Source organism: Cervus canadensis, chromosome 7 (assembly GCF_019320065.1).
Source record: "Cervus canadensis isolate Bull #8, Minnesota chromosome 7, ASM1932006v1, whole genome shotgun sequence".
Lineage (NCBI taxonomy): Eukaryota > Metazoa > Chordata > Mammalia > Artiodactyla > Cervidae > Cervus > Cervus canadensis.
The window spans coordinates 7,888,123-7,905,293 of record NC_057392.1 but is presented as its reverse complement, the minus strand read 5'-3'; the positions used below and the strand labels follow the sequence as shown (position 1 = coordinate 7,905,293).

General features: G+C 43.2%; 1 long non-coding RNA gene across 2 annotated transcripts; it reads right to left on the bottom strand.

The window, feature by feature from the left end:
* Window positions 1-561: 561 nt before the first annotated feature.
* LOC122445277 lies at window positions 562-16,832 on the bottom strand. 2 transcript variants are annotated; one of them, XR_006270498.1, is made up of 3 exons: window positions 16,705-16,832; window positions 16,393-16,460; window positions 562-694 (listed from the first exon to the last, which is right to left on the bottom strand). It is a non-coding gene; the product is annotated as an uncharacterized LOC122445277 (long non-coding RNA). The 2 variants fall into 2 exon arrangements; XR_006270499.1 differs by lacking the exon at window positions 562-694 and adding an exon at window positions 2,050-2,157.
* Between the last annotated feature and the right edge of the window lie 339 nt (window positions 16,833-17,171).

The following is a 17,171-nucleotide window of genomic DNA, read 5'->3' as shown; positions in this document are numbered from 1 at the left end:
AAAAAACTGATCAAAAACAAACAAAAAACAAGACCTATTGTTTACAAAACATGCCCAGAATCTACTTTCTTCTCCTCACCACTTAGTGACCTTTGCATTCAAGTTGAACAGCTGCAGTGATGTGCTAACTAGTCTTCCTGCTTCTACACATCTTGTTCCAGATCACCCTCTCCAGAGCAGAAAGAGCCATCTCTCAGGGACAAACCACCCCCACTACTTTGCTCATAACCCTCCAGGGGCTCCCAGAGAACTTTTGGCACATTTCAAACTTCTTACCATGGTGCAGGAGGCGCTGCATGATGAGTCTCCAGCCTTCCTCTGTAGTCACCCGTCTTACTGCTCCCCTCCTAGGCCTCATGGCCTTGCCTGCTCCTTCAGTGTGCTTTAGAGCCATGGGATAGATTGCCATTGTTGCTGGCAATGCTTAAAATGCTTTGTGAAGATTTCTTCATGAGTGTCTCCTTAATGTTTAGAACTTAGCTCAGCACTATTGCTCCCTAATGAAATGCCTCTGAACTCAGTGGCTTCAGAAGAGCAGCTATCTATTTCACTTACCATCTCTCTGTAATTCAGGCAGGGCTTCAAGAGGAAGATGTATTTTTGTTCCACTCAGCATCAGCGGGGGCAAATCAATCGAGAAACTGCTTCTAAAGTGGCTCACTTCCATGGCTGGCCCACTGGGACTGGCAGTCACCTGTTGGTTAAACCAGGGTTGAAGGCAACGGATCTTGGTTGGGTCTCAAAGAAGTCAGGTGAAAGCCGTGCTGTCTTTTTATGACAGACTAAGAAGTCACACAGCATCACTAACATAGTACTTGGTTATTAATTTTGCAAACCGAAACACCTGTACAAGTTCAAGTGGAGGAAACACTCTACCAAGAGGAAGAGGGAGTGTCAGAGTTCTGCAACAGAACACAGCAATAGGAATATCACTTTTCTGGATGATTCTATCTGCTGTTACCTCCTCAGTGCAGTCCTATATAAATTAGCTCCTCCTCCTCACCCCAAATAGTCATTCTTTACCACTGCAGTCTCTGGTGACTTCATAGCACAGTAAGTTATCTTGCCCATTGTTGGCTCATGTGCAGCCTATTACAAGAATATAGCCCCCACATCTCCCACCTCAAAACAGGATCCTTGCATGAAGGGATGCCAGACCCAAGGCTGTTGCATTAGGCTCTGGTACACGCAGTCAGAGAGGTAAAGTCTATTTCAAGATATGTAGAGGTGGAGACATTGGTATTTTTGATTGAGGATGCAGGGGGTGAGGGGGCTTCCCTGGTGGCTCAGCAGTAAAGAATCCACCTGCCAATGCAGGAGACATGGGTTCCATCCCTGAGTCAGGAAGATCCCCTGGAAAAGGAAATGGCAATCCACTCCAGTATTCTTGCCTAGAGAATCCCATGGACAGAGGAATCTGGGGGGCTACAGTTCATGGGGTTGCCAATAGTCGAACATGACTGAGCACGCCCACACAGTATTCTTGTCTGAGAAATCCTATGGACAGAGAAGCCTGGCAGGCTATAGTCCAAAGGGTTGCAAAGAGTCGTACACAACTTAGTGATTGAACATGCACACAGGGGATGAGGGGAGAAGGGAGGACACTGGGTTGCTGGTCTATCTCAAAGTGAGGAACTGCATGAAACTGGGGTGTTCATGGCTTAGGGTTCCCTCGCAGAGGCCACGCTGAGCCTTGCATTACTAGATGGGTAAGGGGTGTTACATGTGTGCCAAGTCTAGTTGGATGCTCACCATACTCCTTTCTTGTTCCTCCCAAGCTTCCAGGTTCATCTCCCAACTCTCTTGCAGTTGGGTAGGGACCAGCTGAAGCTGAAGCATATCACTGTCAGGCATGGATTAAAAGCCAATCCGCAAGATCCTGCATATCCTCTTTCCCTTCCTTATAGGAAGCATGTGAACCATGGCAGCATCGCGAATGAGAGAGGCCTGGGTTCCTGCATGACAAGTAGAATAGAGAACCACCTTTTCATAGCCTTTTTATTTTTTAATATTTATTTATTTATTTTCCTCATAACCTTTTAAAATTCATGACACAGCAGTTTTGAAGAGACCAGGACAGTCGTAGAATATCGCCACATTCAGGATTTGTCTCAGTGTTTCTTCATGTTTAACTTCCTCTTCAATTCCTTGTGTTTTCTGCAAATGTAAACCCAGCTCTGTAGTGTGGCTCCATTCAGGTTACTATTTTGGTAAGCAGTTTTTCAAACATGATGTCATACTTTATACTGCACCCAATCAGAGGCCCAGGCTCCCACCTCCCGTGATACTATGTTTGAAGACTGAGCTCAGATGGTGGCTGCAGATGTCTCCACTGTAAAGGCGCTTCCCCCTTTCGCAATGAGTATGTAAACTGTGGAGTAACTCTTGGTCACCATCCTGACATCCTGTTCCTGAACAACATTTCACCCAATATTTTCAGCATCCATTGTGGTGCCTTCCCTCAACTGTTTATATTTAGCATTTATTGAGCAACTTACTATGTACTGGGCTCTCTTCTAAGGGTCTGCATTGCTTGGCCTATGGTCCCCTTCCAGCTTCAAAGCCAGCAGTGATGGGTTGAGTTCTCATATAGCAGCACTCTGAGCTTGCTTCTTTTATCACATCTTTCCTGAGTTTGACTGAATCTCCTTCAGTTTCCCTCATCCATTTTATATATTTATATAGCAGCACCTGGACTCTTTGATCTTCACTGCAGCATGTGGGATCTTTCTACTTGCAGTATGGGGGATTTTTAGCTGTGGCACACGAACTCTTAATTGAGGCATGTGGGATCTAGTTCCCTGACAAGGGATCGAATCTGGATCCCTGCATTGGGAGCAGAGTCAGAGTCACTGGACATACCAGGGAAGTCCCTCCTTCATCCATTGTTAAGGACTCGTGGGATTACATTGGACCCACCTGCATAACCCAGAAAACCTCCCTGTCTTAACGCCAGTTGATTAGTCACCTTAACTCCACTTGCAACCTTAATTCCCCTTTGTTTATATAACCTAATATATTCATAGTATCTGGAAATTAGGGCATAGACATCTTTGGACAGGCCTTCATTTTTGCTACCACAGACGGTAAGTAACTTTCTTTCATCACACAGCTGGTAGGAAGCTGAGATGGGGTTTAGGCTCTGGAAGACTGATTCCAGGGCCTACATTTTTAATTTGTATGTTTTGCTTTTTATTTTTTACTGAAGTATAATTAATTTTGTCACGCGAGTGTATGTTCCTCGGCTCTTTGTCTCGTCACAACAAAAATTTGGAGTGACGGACATTAAAGCCCCTTGGCGGGTCACAGCTCTCGGAGGACAGACCATGTTACAGCTCTTAAATAAATCAGTGTTACAGCTCAGTGTTAACAGCTCTATTCATTTAGATAATAGCAGGAAAATCCATCTTTGAGGCATGAGGGCATGTCGATCCAAAGACACGAAGAGATCACCCCATCGCGCGGGGGAGAGGGAGGGAGCAAAAAGGAGAGAAGAGGGCTTTGGCTCCTCTTTTTATACGTTTCTCTGTCCCTGGGCCTGTCTTATGTAAATTGGGCTTAGGCAGGAGCGTTGTTCGTTTTACCTGAGGCTCTCACTCCGGTCCTCGGACCTTCCTTTGTTCTATTTCCAACGGCTTTCCCTTCCAGGCCTTTTAGCCACCGCCATTTTGTACTCCTTTTTCCCTATTCTAACTACCTAACAATTTGATCCCTGTATATTATACTTCTTATGCAAATGTACTAAGCAACAGGTTTGGAACAGTTTATTATGACTTGTACAATCCCTCCAAATACCCTCTTCCCCTGATTTCATAAGTTATCATGAAATTCCCTATTGCAGTTTGACTTCCCACAGTATGCTAGCTTATCTAGATCAAGTCTGGAGCTAGCTGGATTAAGTCATTTACTTGCTGCATGATTTGGGCTCATTATTAAAGTTCTCTGTGCCCTAATTTTCATAATATAATGTGGAGAATTAATGATATTTATTCTATAAGTATGTTGTGAGGATAAAGTCATTATAATTAAAATGTTTACACTGTCAGTCATGTCTGAGTCATGTCTCAGGTCTCTTTGTGACTGCATGAATTGTAGCTTGCAAGGTTCCTCTGTCCAAGAGATTTCCCAGGCTAGAATACTGGAGTGACTTGCCATTCCCTCATCCAGGGGATCTTTCCTACCCAGGGATCGAGCCAGTGTCTCCTGCATTGTAGGTGGATTCTTTTCTGCAGAGCCACTAGGGATGCCTCAAAATGCTTACATAGCAAGTGCTATGTATTAGCTAGGATTGCTTATTATTTCTGTATATTCCTAAGAGATCACAAGGCCAGACTGGTTTTCTGACCTTATCTTTCATCTGCAGTCATCAAGAGAGGCAGTCACCCAGGGAACAATCCTGTGCCCAAAATCACAAAACTTCCATAGGAAACAAATGGCCTCTTACGGCAACCACCAGCACTGGCATAAAGAGCCAATGCTAAACTTTCTGGGCATAAGCGCCAGAATAAATTTGATCTCTTTTTTAAAAAAAAAATCTGTCAACTTTTATAACTTTGGAGAATACTGACATATTTGCAGAACTGACTTTTTTGTCATTAAATTTTTTTTAAAAATAGACATTATTATTTTTTTTTTTAGATGGTATTTTTTTATAGCAGTTGTGGATTTATATAAAAATTGAGGAGATTTTCCCATACAGCCCACAGAGAGTTCCCATACAGCCCACACCCCCAGTTTCCTCTATTATTAACATCCTATATTAATATGCTGTGTTTGTGTTTGTTCCAATTAATGAACCAATATTGATATATAATCATTAATCCTTAACTATGCTTTATTCATATTTTCTTAAACATTTTTTACTGGAGTCTAGTTGCTTTACAATGTTGTGTTAGTTTTTGCTGTACAGCAAAATGAATCAATTATATGTATATTTACATCCTCTCTTTTTTAGATTTCCTTCACATTTCTGTCATCACAGATCACTGAGTAGAGTTCCCTGTGCTACACAACAGGTTCTCATTAGTTATCCACTTTATACATAGTAGTTTATACATAGCAGTGTGTATAGGTCAATTCCAGTCTCCCAGTTCACCCCATTCCCCTTGATAACTATAAGTTTGTTCTCTACATCTGTAAATCTGTTTCTGCTTTGCAAATAAATTAATCTGTATTCTTTCACTAGATTTCACATATAAGCACCATTATATATATGTTTCTCTTTCTCACTTACTTCATTCTGTACGGCTGTCTCTAGGTCTATCCATGTCTTTGCAAATGACACTATTTTTTTCCTTTTAATGGCTGAGTAATAATCCACCATATATTTGTACCACATCTTCTTTATCCATTCCTCTGTTAATGGAGGATTTTCTTAATTTTTACCTAATGTCCTTTTTCTGATCCAAGATCCCATTCAAGACATCATATTACATTGAGTTATCATATCTCCATAAGGCTCTTATTGGCTGTGAGAGTTTCTCAGACTCTCCTTGGTTTTGATGACCTTGACAGTTTTCAGGAGCATTTGTTCCCTTCATACAATGTTCCTTTATTGGAATTTGTCTGTCATTTTTCTCAAGGTTAGACAGGAGTTATAGGTTTTTGAGAGGACCACAAACATAAAGTCCTATATTTGTTGTATCATACATAACATTGTGTACATTACCAACCTGAGTGATCACTACTGACATGACCTTTTTTTTTTCCTTTATTTTTATTAGTTGGAGGCTAATTACAGTATTGTAGTGGTTTTTGCCATACATTGACATGAATCAGCCATGGATTTACATGTGTTCCCCATCCTGAACCCCCCTCCCACCTCCCTCCCCACTGACATGACCTTGATCATGAGGTTGTGTCTATCAGGTTACTCTGTTGGAAAGTTACTCTTTTCTCCCCTCTCCCCTGTGCTCCTTGGAAGGAAATCACTATGCCCAAAGCCCACTTATGGACTGGGGAATTATGCTGTAGCTCCTTGAGGAATGCCTTAGTTTCCTAGGTTTGTATAACAAAGTACCACAAATGGGTGGCTTTAAGTCACAGAAATTTATTCTCCCGCAGTTCTGGAGGCTAGAAGTTTGAAATCAAGTTGTCAGCCAAACTATGATCTCTTTGAAACTTCTAAGGGAGAATTTGCTTCAAGCCTCTGTCCTTGCATCTGGCGCTGCCGGCAACCTTGACGTTGCCGGGCTTGTAGACAGATTAATCCAACGTCTCCTCCGTCAGCACACAGTGTTCCCCCCTCACCCACGCTGTCTTTGCATCCCTCTTTTCTTACAAGAACACCAGTTATGTTGGATGGGGGCCCACCCTAATGACCTCATCTTAACTGGATTGCATCCGAAACACTGTTTCCAAATAAAGTCACAGTCACAAGTACTGGGCTTTAGGACTTAAACATAATTTTTTGAGGGACACAATTCAACTCATAACGACAGGGGAGTATCTATTATATGTAAATTATCTGGAATTCTTCTGCCTAGAAGATTTATCACTTCTTTCCTACTTTTTAAGTATTTATTTTGTTTTATTTTTATTGAATATAAATTCAATTTTACTGACTATAAATACAATGTAGTGCTAGTTTCTGGTGTATATCAAAGTGACTCAGTTATACATATATTCATTCTTTTTCGGGTTACTTTCCCATATAGGTTATTACAGAATATTGAGTGGAGTTCCTTGTGTTATATAGTAGGTCCTTGTTGATTATTGATTTTATGTATGTGAAAGTGTTAGTCACCTAGTCATGTCCAACTCTTTGTGATCCCATGACTGTAACCAGCCAGGCTTCTCTCTCCATGGGACTCTCCAGGTAAGAATACTGGAGTGGGTAGCCATTCCCTTCTCCAGGGGATCTTCCCGACCTAGGGATTGAACCCTAGTCTCCTGCATTGCAGATGGATTCTTCAGTGTCTGAGCCATCAGCGAAGCCCCATTTTATGTATGGTAGTGTGTATATGTTAATCCCAACTCCTAATTTATCCCAACTCCCAACTTTCCCCTTTGGTAACCATAAATTTATTTTCTAAGTCTGTGTGTCTGTTTCTGTTTTGTAAATAAGTTCATTTGCATCGTATTTTAGATTCAACATATAAGTAACATTGTACGGTATTTGTCTTTCTATGTTTGACTTAATTCACTTAGTGTGGTAATCTCTAGGCCCATCCATGTTTATTTATTTAATCATTTATCTATATCAGTATGAACTGCCATCTTGCTATACCTGTTTATTAGCTCCAGAAGTTGTTTTGGGATTTTCTTTTTGTTAATTTTATTTATGACTGCACTGGGTCTTTGCTGTATGTGGGCTTTCTCTAGTTGTGGCAAGTGGGGGCTACACTTCATTTTACATTTTGAGGGCTTCTCATTGTGGTGACTTCTATTGTTACAGATCACAGGCTCCAGGCACTCAGGCTTTGTAGCTGCAGCATGGGGGCTTAACTGCCATGCGGCATCTGGGATCTTAGGTCCCCAACCAGGGATCAAACCCGTGCCCCCTGCAGTAGAAGGTCAGAGTCTTAACCACCGGACCACCAGGGAAGTCCCTACTGTCTGGTTTTAACTGAGCATTTTATATAATTCCATTTTAAATTTTATCCCTTTTTGAAGAAAATCTTTGCTGCTATTAGTTACATTAGTGATTCTCAATTGACAGTGAGTTTGCTCCCTAGGTGACCTCTGACAATAGCTGGAAACATTTTTGGGCATCACAACTGTGACATCCAATAAGTGAAGACCAGTGAGCTTGCTAAACCTCCTGTAATGCAAAGTTCTGTCTCTCACAGCAAAGAGTGATCTGATCCACAGTGGCAATAGTGTGGCTATTGGCAAACACTGAATTAGGTAAAAGAATCAATGTGTTTTAGTTAGGAAATTGTTAGGGTTCTAAAAAGGATTCCTTGAACTTTATTGACTTGGAGCAACTTAGTTCAAGGAAGCAATCTTACCAGTGTGCCCGGAGGTAGGGGAAGTGGATGAAAAACATAATTTGATGAAAAACGCTAGTGAGTATCGCACAATAACACAGGCCTTTTCCTTTGGTTGCAGAGAATTTTCAGAACAATGTTTTACACACAATGGTGATGGCATTTGTGTTAGTTCAGGTCTTCCAAGTAGATGCTAAGATGGGGTTAGATCCCAAGAGATTTCGCCAGGAAAAGACAGGAGAGGGAAATGGTGAGGAAGCCAGAGGAGGTTGGGAGAGCCTCAGGCCTTGTGGAGGAGAGGGGAAAGGGAGGGAAGGGTAGACAGGAAGTCTTAGAGTGCAGTGCACTTTTAAAAAAGTTTTAGCTCTGCTAAAAAAGTTTTAGTTCTTGAGCCAAAGTTGCCCATCAGAAGAGTTCCCTGTTTCCAGGGTACAGCTCTGCCTGGAGGTCCCTGTTGTGCTTAGTCATGGATTGTGAGCAGCCTGAGGGGAGTTGCTACGGTCAAACATACTCCTGCAGGTGGAGACCCGAGAGGCACTGGCTCCTTGGCTCCTTGCTGCTTCAGTCTACCTCCTTGCACTGCACAAATATGCTTTCCCAGAGGTCCAGTGGGCATCTCCTGCATGGCTCCTTCAAGCCTCTCTTTCTGGGGGTAAACAGAAGGGAGCTTATCTGACAACTACAGCCCCATTCATGGAGCTGATTTCTGGTTTACAACCGGCACTTATCTTCTCTCTGCTCACTACTTCCTCTAACTTTCACTCGCGCTCACTGGTCATCTCTGCAGGTTGCAGCTTACCTGGTTGTATGACTCTTGTTAACTGTGGACAAAGAATGCCACTTGCCATATCAGTCAACAAAGGTTGTTGCTCCATCAAGCCCCCAGTCACTACAGCTGCCACACATACTCCCACCCCCGAAGGTGAACCCCGAAGGAACTCAGGGTGGACACAGAATCATCAAGCAAGCCGTCCACCACTGCAGCAGCCCTCAAAGCGGCACCCTGAGGGAAACCAGGATGGGAAAAACAGGATATATGCCCTAGATAGATAAGGTGCATATCAAAGGAATGATTTCAGAGTCCTGACTCTTGCATCTTCCCTTACAAATAAAAGCACTAAATTCATTAACTTGATGTCTGGTTTTCTTTAATGAATAGTGATCTTTTGATGTTCTGATTATCTGGTTTCTGTTGCAAAACCCCCATATGTCCTGGCTCCTCCCCTCCCTCTTCTGAGCAATCCCTCAGAGCTGTCTGAGAAGCTGCCTCCTGGGCTTGAAGTCCTCCAAGTTTACCAAATAATATATAAGTCTCAACTTTGGGGCTGAAGATTTTTTGCATGTTTTTTCCAGTCGATATAATCATAACCATCTCAGGCTGGGGTTGCTATATGTGTCCATTCATAGGGAGTACCAAGGGACACTGATGTGAATCGCGTGGGTTCCATGTGTCACCTCCCCACCCCATCTGCCTATCATTGTATAAAGGCAGTTCTACCTCCTTCTGCTCATCAGGGTCAATGTCTCTTGCCAGTATGGTGACTCCTCCTCTCATTGGAACTGCAGGAGGAGGAACTGTAGCTTGTAGTTCAGTGAGACCCTGGTCATGTACCCTGGCAAGAGTGTAGCCTCTTGGGGGTCAGAACCTATAGAGCCCAGAGTTGCGGGCATGAGAAGCACAAATGCGGGTCCTGGGAGGGATGGTGAGTAGGAAGGACCACTCTTGCTTCCCCTCGTTGGGACCCAGACCCAGAACTCCCTGGTCCACCACAGACCACTTTCTCCAGCTTGGCTGGTCTGTTATCTCTTGGCAACCTGCACCCTAGTCTCATGAGTCTGCTAACTCAGTCTCCCCTCAGTCAGGTTGCCTCTAAGCGCCGCCACCAGGCCCCTGGCTTCCTGCCTCACTGATTCCTTAGGGCAGGCCCAGCCCAGCAGGAGCTCCGGAAGCTCAGACTAGCACCTGTTTAAGACCTTAAGTCTAGTATCACCCAACGGCTCCACAGAACTTTGCAGTCAAAATGTCCTGGGACAATACACAAAACAAGAATAGAGCAGACTTTGGGAGAAGGGACCCCCCGTTGCTGAGATCATCTATCTGTCTGAGTCTTGTTATGTTAATACTTTGGTTAGAGTGAGGTATTTGATAGAAATAGAGCCGTGCCAGGGCTGGTTGTTATGTTTGTTGTTTGTTTTGAATAGGTAATTATTCACAGGGTTCCAAATCCAAAAGCTACAAAGCAATATCCAGTGAACTGTTTCCCTACTACCTCTATTTTTCAACCACCCAAGTTCCCCTTTCCAGGCAGAACAAATGCCTTCAGTTTTTCCAGATTCTGTAATGCACACATTTATATTTGTTTACCAAGATGGTAACATACTATACACATTGTTCTGAACCTTGTGTGTATGGTTTTAAAAATCTATCACTGTATTTTAGGGATCATTTCATTGTATATTTATCGATGCTTTGTTTTTGTGTGTGTGAATGTGCCATAATTTATTTACCCAGTCTACCAATTGATGGGCATTTAATTGTTTTGTAATCATTTGAGATTGCAAAGAGTGTGGTAAATAACTGTGTACATTTCAGGTATGTGTAGAATAATTTCCTAGTGGAGCAATAACTGCATCAAAGGGTATTTACATTTGTCATTTGAGAGACAGCTACTTCCATAGAGACTGTACAAGTTAGCCTTCTGCCTTCAAAGTCCATGTTATTTCAGAGTTTTGCCAACTAAGATGTTTACAAATCTTTTTCATCTTTGCCAGACTGAAAGGATAAAACTGTATCTCTATCTTGTTTTAATTTGCATTAACATTAGCTGTATGAAATTGTTGTGATCTTTAGGTAAAAATAATTGTTGACTCAGCAATTTTATGTGGTTTTACTTCTCTCAATGTAAGATTGAGAATATTTTAATCTTTGAGTTATTTATGGGGGATGGAATGGATTGGGAGATGGAGATTGATATATATGCACTACTATGTATAAAAAGGGCTTCCCTGGGGGCTCAGTGGTAAAGAATCTGCCTGCCAATGCAAGAGACAGGAGTTCAATCCCTGGGTTGGGAAGATCCCCCAGAGAAGGAAATGGCAACCCATTCCAGTAGTCTTGCCTGGGAAATCCCATAGACAAGAGAAGCCTGGTGAGCTACACAGTCCATGGGATTGCGAAGAGTTGGACACGACTTAGCAACTAAATCACCACCACCACCACAGGTAAAATAGGTGAGTAATGAGAACCTACTGTGTAACACGGACCTCTACTCAATGGTCTGTGGTGACCTGATGGAAAGGAAATTTTAAAAAAGAGGGGATATGTGTATATGTACAGCTGATTTACTCTGATATACGGCAGAAACTAACACAACATTATAGAGCAACTATACCCCAATTAAAAAAAAGTCATTTATCTATACCTTTTTTCAGAACTTTTGCCATTTTAAAATTTAGGGGTTGCCCTTTACCAATTTAGAGGATCTCTTTTCATATTAGAGAAATTAAGCTCTTCTTCTGTTATATGAATTAAAAAATATTTTCCTAGTTTGCTATTTGTCTTCTGAGTTTGTTTACAGAGGTTTTACAATCAAGAATTAAAATTTTTTATGGAGAAGGAAATGGCAACCCACTCCAGTACCCTTGCTTCGAAAGTTCCATGGACGGAGGAGCCTGGTAGGCTACAGTCCATGGGTCACAAAAAAAAAAAAAAAAGAATTAAAATTTTTAAAAATTTTAGTTGAATTTATCAATCTTCTGTTTTATGGATTCTGGATTCAAATCATAGTTAGTGTGAAATGAAAATATCTCCTGCCATATTAATCAACAAGAAATATCACAGCCATCAGTGATTTCTGGCCTCCCAAAACTGTGATCCAGAAAATGCTGCCAACCCCCATGGTGAATGCTGAGGTGCGAGGGGAATGCAAGAAGCAAGGTGAACAAGAAAACAGGATTGGCCCCAGATAGCTGAGGTGCATAAGAAAGGAATGAATTCTGTGAGCCCAGAGGCTTGCATCTTCCCATACATAGAATGTTAAATTCCTTAACTTGATACCTGATCTTTGATGTTCAGACTACCTGTTCCTTTTGTTGCAAACTTGTTTATAGCCTGACTTCCCTCTGCCTCCTTGGAGCAGTCTTCTCAGAGCTACTGAGATTCCCTCTCTCCTGCTTGGAGTCCTAAACATTCCCACCAAATAAAATAAGTCTCTATTTTCAGGTTGTGACTTTATTTTTTAGTCAACATTAGCAATGCTTTTCTTTTTTTCCTCCAAGATCATATGGGAATTTTGTTGTGATTGCTTCTCGTACTGGGGCAGGTATACTGGGTGAAGTCAGTCATTTCAGGAATCACTGCTCTGGGACTGGAAACTGCAGCAGCAAGGGATCTGCCTCACTTCATTTGAAGTTCATGGACTTCAGGATATCGAGGGGGAAAATTCTGGGTGTTTGGAACTGGGATGACTGTGCCAGGTTATGAGCTGGAGGCCAAGACTTATAGGAAACAGTTAAGAAGGAGAAGGGGGCGACAGAGAATGAGATGGTTGGATGGCATCAACGACTCAATGGACATGAGTCTGAGCAAACTCCAGGAGATGGTGAAGGACAGGGAAGCCTACAATACATGGGGTTGCAAAGAGTCAGACATGACTGAGAGACTGAACGACAACAAGAAGCTTCAAAGCATATGTGTGGTGAGAAAGCCTAGAAACCCTAGGGCTGGGCTAGCCATGAAAGAATGGATCATTGTGCCTTACTAGGCCACCTCTAAGCTCTTGCTCTTGTGTTTGCTCCAAGTCTACCAGAACTAGCTGCTGCAGCCCAGCCCCGAGCACCAGCAGGGACAAGGAACAGGAACCCTGGGGTCTGCATCCCCAGCCAGCTCGCAGGCTCACAGGGCTCACCTTGGCATCAGTCCAGGGGGCGCCCTGTCGGATTCTGTCCTGTCTGCTTATTGTGAGGCTCAGAGGACCTGAAGCCCTATCTCGTGCCCCCCCTTTTCCTGGGGTGCTCAGTAAATACCTGTCCTGCCCAGTTCTGTTCTGGGCACTGAGGGTGGAGAGAACAACGGAGCAGAATTTGATGGGTTCTGCCCCCAGGAGCTCACCACTATGAGAGCACACCGCCTCCAGGGGTCCCCAGGGCAGCCCCATTCCCCTCAAATGCTTCATGACTCTCATTGTGAGGGCCTAGGCTGTTCTTTCTTCTCTTTTTCTCAAACTGAGGAATAATTTTACATTCAATAAAACGAACAATTCTTGAGAGTTTTCTGACTTTTGATAATGTGTACACCCTTATAATCCAAATCCCACAGAAAGTTCTCAGTTGATCTTCCAGTTAAAAAAGTCACCACAGAAAGTAATCAGTTGATCTTCTAGTTAAAAAAGTCACCACACACACACACACACACACACAAGTCACCACAGAAAGTAATCAGTTGATCTTCCAGTTAAACATGCTCTGCTGCTTAGTCACTCAGTTGTGTCCCACTCTGTGAACGCATGGACTGTAGCCCACCAGCCTCCCCTGTCCATGGGATTCTCCAGGCAGAATACTGGGGTGAGTTGTCATTCTCCAGGCAAGAATACTAGAGTGGCTTGTCATTCCCTTCGCCAGAGAATCTTCCTGACCCAGGGATCGAACCCAGGTCTTCCACATTGCAGGCAGATTCTTTACTCTCTGAGCTACCAGGGAAGTCCAGTTAAACATCCCCAACGCCAATTCACTGGTTAGCTTTCTATTAGTTTTGCCTGTTACAGAACTTAAAAAAAATGGAATTGTTTTTGTGTTAGCTTCTTTCACTCAGAATAATGATTTTGACATTCATTTGCATGGGCTTCCCGGGTGGTTCAGACAGTAAAAAAATCTGCCTGCAATACAAGAGACCTGGATTCTATCTCTGGGTCGGGAAGATCCCCTGGAGAAGGGAATGGCTGCTCACTCCAGTACTCTTGCCTGGAGAATTCCACGGACAGAGGAGCCTGGCAGGCTGCAGTCCACGGGGTCTCAAAAAGTTGAACACAACTGAATGACAAACACTTGCATGCAGTTGCATATGAGCAGTTTTTTTTTTTTTTTTTTTAATTGTTGACTGGGCGATGTAAGTTCACAGTGGTGAAATTCTGGAGGCAGAATACCATTTTTATAGTTGAGTAGTTTTACCACAATCCATTTACCTACTTATCTCCTGATGATCTTTTGAGTTGTTTCTAGTTTGGGGCTATTACAAATAAAGTTGCTATCAACATTTCGGTACAATATATGTATAAATGTTTATTTCTCTTGGATAATACCTAGGAGTGAATTTGGTAGATCTCTGCTTACGTGTATATTTAACTTTATTTAAGAACAAACAGTGTTTTCTAAAATGGTTGTGTCATTTTATACAACCACTGGCAGAGTGTATAAGTTCTAGTTGCACCATAGTTTTACAAATGTTTCATGTAGTCGGTTTTTAAAATTTCAGCCATTTAAATGGATATGAAGTGGTATCTCATTGTTATCATGGTGTGTTTTTAAATTAGTGCATCTTGGAGATTTTTCCACTTCAGCACATATAGATCTGCTTCATTAACTTTAACAGCTGCTCAATCTCTCACAGGATGGATGCATCATAATTTATTTAACTAATCCTCTGTTGATGGACAATAAGGCTGTTTCCATTCTTGATAATGCTCCACAAACGTTCTTGTTGATGAGTATTTGTGTAAATGTGCAACTATACCTTTAGGATAAGCTCCTGGAAGTTGAATTTCTGGGTCAAAAGATATTTGCATTTAAAATTTTGGATTGATATTGATGGACTCTTCATGTAACAGATCAAATTAGCTCTTATCAGAGGAACGAAGATCCCCAGAGCCAAGTGTTCCCCAGTCCTCCCATGATACACATCCCAGCATTCCAGGAGACTCCATACTTTTTGACATTTGATCTGATATGATGTCTCTCTTTGACACAATCTTTCTAAAATTACATTTTCTTCTATAGAATGGATGTACTATAATCTGCTTAGTCATCTCCCTACGGTTGGATATTCACTGAGGTTGCTCTAATCTGGAGCTCACTGCAGACAGCATTGTGGTGAACAAGTCACCTTGCACTTTTGGGACTTCCCTGGTGGTCCAGTGATTAAGACTTCATATCCCAATGCAGGGGGTGAGTGTTCGATCCCTGGTCAGGGAGCTAAGATCCCACATACCTCTTGGGTAGAAAACCAAGACATGGAACAGAAGCAACAATGCAACAAATTCAATAAAGACTTAAACAAACAAACAAACCCTGCACTTTTGTGCAAACAGTTGCCTAAGCAAATAATAGCTAACATGTATTACACTTGCAATGAGACAGGTACTGCTCTAAGCCCTTTGTGATGTACTTTCTCAAAACTACTAAAGGCTAGCTAATATCACTATTAGCTTAGTGTTACAGATGTGAAAGTTCAAGCACAGGTGAATAATATCTTCAGGGTCCTAGGGCTGATAAGAGACATTAGTGTGTAGAGCTTAGTTGTGGCCAACTCTTTGCGACCCCATGGACTGTATCCCACCTGGCTCCTCTGTCTATGGCATTTCCCTGAGTAAGAATACTGGAGTGGGTTGCCATTTCCTCCTCCAGGGGCTCTTCCTGACCCAGGGGTTGAACCCATGTCTCCTGTGTCTCCTGCACTGGCAGGCAGGTTCTTCCCCAGTGAACCACCTGGGAAGCTGATGTGAGACGCTGCTGGAGTTAAAGCCCAGTCGGCCTAGTTCCAGTCAGTGGTCCTGACCACCATGCTGAGAGGCCCGGCTTGGAGTTCCAGACTGAGGATTTGGTTCAAAGTGAGATGCTGCTAAACTACTTCCCAAGAAGGTTGTGTCATACTCTGATCCTACCAGAGGGAGTGTGAAGGTCTCTTTCCCCTCCAAGGAGTATGTCTTCTTCATTTCCATATCCTGGGTTTGGGTATATAGAAATGCAACACACCCAGCATAAGGTCCACCATAAAGAAGGTAGGTGACTGAAAGCTGCTGACCAAAGGAATAGTTGAGACTTCCCTGGTGGTCCAGTGGTTAAGAATCCACCTTGCAAGGCAGAGGTTTGGTACCTGGTTGGGGAACTAAGATCCCCAACGCTTCCAAATAAATCAATTTTAAAAAAATAAAAGGATTGGATGGATGAAGTGGGGCAGACAGGTGTGACCTACATCACATCACATTGCCCAGTGTGGGGTCTTGCCTTGATGTGGATCATTTTTAAGGTCCTTACTGAATTTGTTACAATATTGCATCTGTTTTGCCTTTTGGCTTTTTGGCAGGAGGCATGGGAGATCTTAGCTCCTAGACCAGGGATTGAACCTGCACCCCCTGCACTGGAAGGGGAAATCTTAACCACTGGACCGCCAGGGAATCCTGCCTTGAATATTAATTCATTTTATACAAGTGTGAAGTGTTCCTTATTTTCCTTATTTTTCTCTTCTTACCTCAGAGTGGCTGCTCTCCGGCCCTGATGAAGTGTTTCCTTCTGATAAGAAAGGCCTTCTGTACCATCCTGTATAAAATAAGAATCCCCACATCACCCTACAGCTCCATATTCCTCTTACTCTGCTTTTTCTCTATAGCACCTATCCCTTTCTGACACCTATTTACTACTTTTACCACTTCTATTTTATTGCTTATCTCCTTGGTCTCCCCTTCTCTCTTCCACAACAGAATATAAGCTTCACAATGGTAGTGGCTTTGTCTGTTTTGATCACTCATTTATCATCAGGGCCAAGGACATTTCCTGGTCTTACCAGAAGTTCAGACAATACTTGGTGAAGATGGCGTTTATTCTTCTTTGTTCCAGGAGCTGGAAGTGCAGCAGCCAGTGGGACAGAGGACCTGCCCTCAAGGCCCGACAGGAAACCTGACCCGGCCTAGGAGCCTGGAGATGCTCTCGGCGATGGGCTGAAGGTCACTTGCATCTCTAAAGGAAATCTAGAAGAGGCAGCAAATGCTCTCAGAGAAGCGGCCCGCCCGCCCCACAGCGCCTCCTGGCGGCCTCCCTGCGGGCGGAGCAGGAGCCGCGCGGGGCGGCGGAGGGACCTCCCCCCGACTTGCGCACTGGAAACCTGGCGAGCTCTCCGGCCGCTTCTTCCCGACTTTCAGATACTTCTGTTTTCGGCCGGGGCGGAAAGAGGAAGGAGGACTGGGGAAGGGCGAAGTGAGGGGCGGGGCCGACAGGGAATTAGGAGGGAGGTCAGAATCTTGACGACTTCTT